This window comes from Microcebus murinus, unplaced genomic scaffold (assembly GCF_040939455.1).
Source record: "Microcebus murinus isolate Inina unplaced genomic scaffold, M.murinus_Inina_mat1.0 scaf005_hap2_Mmur4.0, whole genome shotgun sequence".
In the NCBI taxonomy this organism is placed as follows: domain Eukaryota; kingdom Metazoa; phylum Chordata; class Mammalia; order Primates; family Cheirogaleidae; genus Microcebus; species Microcebus murinus.
The window spans coordinates 1,142,091-1,147,500 of NW_027438951.1; the positions used below are offsets into that span (position 1 = coordinate 1,142,091).

Sequence of the window (5,410 nt, forward strand, 5' to 3'; positions counted from 1 at the left end):
TTCCAGTTTTAAGTGGGAATGCTTTCAATTTTTCCCCATTCAGTATGATGTTGGCTATGGGTCTGTCATATATGGCTTGTATCATTTTTAGGTATGTCCCTTCTATGCCTATTTTCTTAAGTGTTCGTATCATGAAAGGGTGTTGAATTTTGTCAAAAGCTTTTTCTGCATCTATTGGAAGAATCATGTGGTCTTTGTTTTTGCTTCTGTTTATATGGTGAATTGCATTTATAGATTTACGTATGTTGAACCATCCCTGCATCCTTGGGATGAAGCCCACTTGGTAATGATGGATTATTATTATTTTTTTAATTATTTAAGACCTTTATTAACAGGTGCTTGCATTTTTTTCAAAAAATCAAGTTTGTGAACTTTTATTACAAATTAAAAATGAAGTTCTTAAAAATCTCAACTTGACCAGATATGAAACAATTTAAAAACCTTTAAAGGCATAGAGAAAAACCAGGCTTTTTTTAAAAAACACGTTTGTTATTACCAAAAAAGACATCTTTAGGTAAAAATAATAAAAACCCCATGCTGCATAGATAATGCAGATAGTTCTAGTTATCTGGTCAACGGGCAAAAAGCAAGCATTTAAGGTCTTCAGTTCCAATCTTTTCTTCATTTCTTATTGCTGGAATTTCATATTCATTTCTTGTTGGATGACTAAACCGGACGATGGTAGAGATGGTAAGCCGGCATTTACTCAGCCCCGCCCTGCTCAGCCTTGGGAGCGGACGAATTCTCAGCTGGTGGATCGGCTGCTTTTGTCTCTTTGCCATCTTGTGGTTTAGGGTTTTCTGGGCGTCTGCGTCGGTAATTGAAGTTGCGGTGGTACCGACGTTGAGGCGGCTGCTGACCTTGGGTCTCATCTCCTTGATTCTCTTTATCCTCTTCATTGCCGTCCTCTCTGGGCTGTCTTTGGCGAGGAGGGCCCCTGCGGAATCGTGGTCTATAACCCCGATACATATTCTGTCTTACTGGTGGTCTACCTTGTTCTCCTGCACCCTGGTTGTCAGCACCCTCCATCACTTCTCCCTGTACAGGAGGGTTGGAATACTGTGGTCGACGCCCATAGGGTCTCTGCATGTAGTAAGGTGGGAACCTTCGCCGGCAGTAGGGCTGGCGTTGCTGGGCCTGGCCTTCAGGAGCACTCTCCAATCCCTCATTCTTTTCCCCACTCTCACTGTTCTGATAATTCTGCTGGTAATTGCGTGGAGGACCCCTGCAACGTGGATAGCGTCTATAATGGTTACGGTCTGCTGCATATTTACTGCCTTGAACTGGAATTCCACCAGGGCCTGTAACATTTGCTGCCTCCGCACCCTTTTCTCCTTCAACAACATCAAACTCCACAGTCTCTCCATCTCCTACACTGCGAAGGTACTTCCTGGGGTTATTCTTCTTTATGGCAGTCTGGTGTACAAATACATCTTCCTTGGTGTCATTCCTGTTGATGAAACCATATCCGTTTCTTACATTGAACCATTTTACTGTCCCCAAAACCTTCGTTGGGATGATCTTCTTGTCCCCGCCGGCAGGCGCCGCTGATGTAAGGCCGCTCGGCCTCGCTGCTCATAGTTGCGGTGATGGTGACTGGGGCCGGCTGCGGCAGCTGCGGCTCCTCCCCATGTGTGATGGTAACTAGGCCGGCGGCGGCGGTGGGGCTGCACAGGGCACTCTGGGGTCCGCTCTCCGCTCCCGCTACCGATCGAACTCGGATTATTTTTTTAATAAGCGTCTGGATTCGGTTAGCTAAGATTTTGTTGAAAATTTTTGCATCTATATTCATTAGGGATATTGGTCTGTAGTTTTCTTTTTTTGTTGCATCCTTTCCTGGTTTTGGTATCAGAGTAATATTGGCTTCATAAAAGGTGTCGGGGAGGTTTCCATTCTTCTCGATGTTGTGGAATAGTTTCTGCAAGATAGGTACTAGTTCTTCTTTGTAAGTGTGGTAAAATTCGGGTGTGAAGCCATCTGGACCAGGACTTTTCTTTTTAGGGAGATTTTTAATTGCTGTTTCTATTTCAGCTGTTGAGATTGGTCTGTTCAGGGAATCTATTTCTTCCTGATTGAGCCTAGGGAGGCTGTGTGTTTCTAGAAATTTGTCCATTTCCTCCACATTTTCCAATTTGTGTGAATAAAGATTTTTGTAGTACTCATAAATTATATCTTGTATCTCTTTGGGATCAGTTGTGATATCTCCTTTTTTGTTCCTGATGGAGCTTATTAGAGATTTCTCTTTTCTGCTTTTCGTTAGCTTAGCCATTGGCATGTCAATTTTCTTTATTTTTTCAAAGAGCCAACTTTTTGTTTTATTAATCTCCTGAATAGCTTCCCTGTTTTCAATTTCGTTTAGTTCTGATTTGATCTTGTTGATTTCACTCCTTCTGCTGGGTTTGGGGCTGGTCTGTTCTTCTTTTTCCAGCTCTTTGAGTCATTTCATTAGATTGTCTATTTGTGATCTTTTTGACTTTTGGTTATAGGCATTTATGGAGATAAACTTTCCTCTCAGAACTGCTTTAGCTATGTCCCAGAGGATTTGATAACTTGTCTCTCCATTGTCATTTTCTTCATAGAATTTTTTTATTTCCATCTTGATTTCTTCATTTATGAAGTAATCATTTAGGAGGAGGTTGTTTAATTTCCACGTTTTTGTGTAGCAATGTGAGTTTCTGTTACAGTTGATTTCCACTTTTATTCCACTGTGATCTGAGAAGATACATGGTATGATTTCTATTTTTTAAAATTTCTTGAGGTTTAATTTGTGTCCTAGGATATGGTCATTCTTAGAGAATGTCCCATGAGCTGATGAGAAGAATGTATATTCAGTGGATTTTGGGTAAAATGTCCTGTAAATATCAGTCAGACCCAATTGTTCTAGAGTTTTGTTTAAGTCCATTATTTCTTTATTAATTTTCTGTTTGGAGGATCTGTCTTGTGCCGTCAGTAGGGTGTTGAAATCTCTGGTGATTATGGAGTTGCTATTAATCCATTTGCTTAGATCCTGTAAGGTTTTCTTTATGAAACTGGGTGTACCTAAGTTGAGTGCATATATATTTAAAATTGTTATCTGTTCTTGTTGAACTGTGCCCTTTACCATTATATAATGACCCTCTTTCTCTTTCACTACTTTTGTTGGTTTAAAAACTAAATCATCTGAAATTAGAACTACCACGCCAGCCTTCTTTTGGCTTCCACTTGCTTGGAATACTGATCTCCACCCTTTTATTTTTAGTCTATATGCATCCTTGCAGGTTAGATGTGTTTCCTGAAGACAGCATATACTTGGCCTGTATTTTCTTATCCATTCAGCCAGCCTATGTCTCTTGAGTGGAGAGTTTAAGCCATTCACATTTATTGAGAGAACTGATAGGTAAGGTAGATTACTGTTCATTCTGTTGTGTTAGATGTTGTTGCTTTGATTTCTCTCTTGAGCCATTGTAATATCTGGCCTTTAATCTTTGGGTTTTGGTTGTTTTTATATTCGTGAGTTTTTATTATGGTGTTCCGTGCGTAACACTATTTTGAGTACTTCTTGTAGTATTATCTTGGTGCATTCTCTCAGACTTTGCTTATCTGAGAATGTCTTTATTTCTCCTTCATATACAAAGCTTAGTTTTGCAGGGAATAAGATTCTAGGCTGGGCATTGTTTTGTTTCAAAAGAGTGAGAATGGGGCCCCAGTCTCTCCTTGCTTGTAAAGTCTATTTAGAGAAGTCTGGTGTTATGCGAATTGGCTTTCCTTTGTATGTTACTTGCTTCTTTTGTCTTACAGCTCTTAGTAGGGCCTCTTTAGTTGATATTTTGGTCAGTCTGATGACTGCATGTCGTGACGTCTTCCTGTTTGCATTGAATCTCCCAGGGGTCCTCTGAGCTTCTTGAACTTGTATATCGAGATTTTGAGCAAGGCCTGGGAAATTTTCCTCTATTATATCTTCAAATAGCTTGTCCAACCCTTGAGTGTTGTCTTCTTCCCCTTCTGGTAACCCTATAGCCCTCACATTAGGTTTCTTCATATAATCCCACATCTCTCGTAGGCTTTGCTCTTTTCTCTTGTTTCTCTGCTCTATCTCTGTGACTGATTTATTTAATTGGGAGGTGTTATGTTCAAGCTCTGAGATTCTTTCTTCTGTTTGATCTACCCTGTTCTTGAGACTTTCCACTGTATTTTGTAGTTCCCTGAATTGACTCTTCATTTCCAGGAGTTTGGTTAAACTTTTCTTCATTGTGTCAATTTCTTTAGTGAACTTTTGTTCCAGGTCCTGGAGGCTTTTTGTGTTTTTTTGTGTGTTGGTTATTGAGTTGTTCTTGCAGGTGGTTGAATTTTGTGATGATCCACATTCAGAATTCCTCTTCTGTCATTTTGGTTGCCTGATTTTGGTTGGTGTCCGTTTCTAGGGTGGTGGTGCTCCTCTTTGGGGGTGTGTTTTCCGTTTGGTTCTTCATATTTCCTGAGTTCCTTCGCTGATTTCTTCCCATGTCGATTCATTGTTGTTTCTTTCCTTTAGGTTTTGGTTGGTTATTCACACGCCTTGTTTAGTTTCTGAGCTGGTATGTGGTGTCTTTGGGTGAGATTTGACCACTCCCTGTATAATGAGTCAGTAGGTGCCGTGAAGAGGGTTTGCAGGATGCCCTCCCTGTCAGTAGGTGTCGCTTGCTTGGAGGAACAGGCTACGCTGTTGTTTTTGTGTCCTGTTATCAGCTCTTGTTCCTGTAGAGAGGCACTCTAGTGCCTCAGGTGGTGGGTGGGGCCCTGGGACTTCCAGGTGTGTCCTTTTCTCCCCCTCAGTTAGGGCTGATCTAGGAGAGAGTCTGGGCGGAGCTGGGTTGGGTAAGCCTGCCCTCAGGCACCACCAATGTCATTAGCAGGGGTCAAAGTTCTGTTCTCTGCTTCCAGGAAAAGCTGTCAGGGAGGGGCTGGAATGGCCCCACTCAGTCAAAGAGTCTGCATGTCGGGGTGGGGCTATCTGAGACCCGCAGTCTGGAGCGGGCCTGGCTTCTTTCCACAGTACCCAACTCTGCGGCTACTCCTGGGCCTCTGCCAGCAGGCCAGACCACACGCCACCAGGCCTCCCCGGACTGTGATGCCGGCAGGGAGGTTCCCTGCGCAGCAATGCCACCTGGGCTGGGCACACGGTCTCCCGTTGGGCGGAGGGTTGCCCTCTAGGATGCTGATCTGCCCCTGAAAGCACACACACCTCAGTAGGCTATTCATGTACATCCCTTCTCTGCCCCGGGCAATGTGAGACCTCGGTGCACAGGATCTGGTCCTCAGGTCCGACCTCTGGGTCCCAGAGTTCAAACTATATCCCCTTCAGGGAGAGGAATGCCTGTCCCAATTCATCCACAGGGAGCCCAAGCTGGGTCTATGTCTCTCAGCCTCAGGGTCTGCCCCGTTTTCCTGGAAT

At 43.1% G+C, this 5,410-nt stretch overlaps 1 pseudogene; it reads right to left on the reverse strand.

The window, feature by feature from the left end:
- Positions 1–624: 624 nt before the first annotated feature.
- LOC142866405 (Y-box-binding protein 1 pseudogene) overlaps positions 625–5,410 on the reverse strand; it is a 14,330-nt pseudogene continuing 9,544 nt past the window's right edge.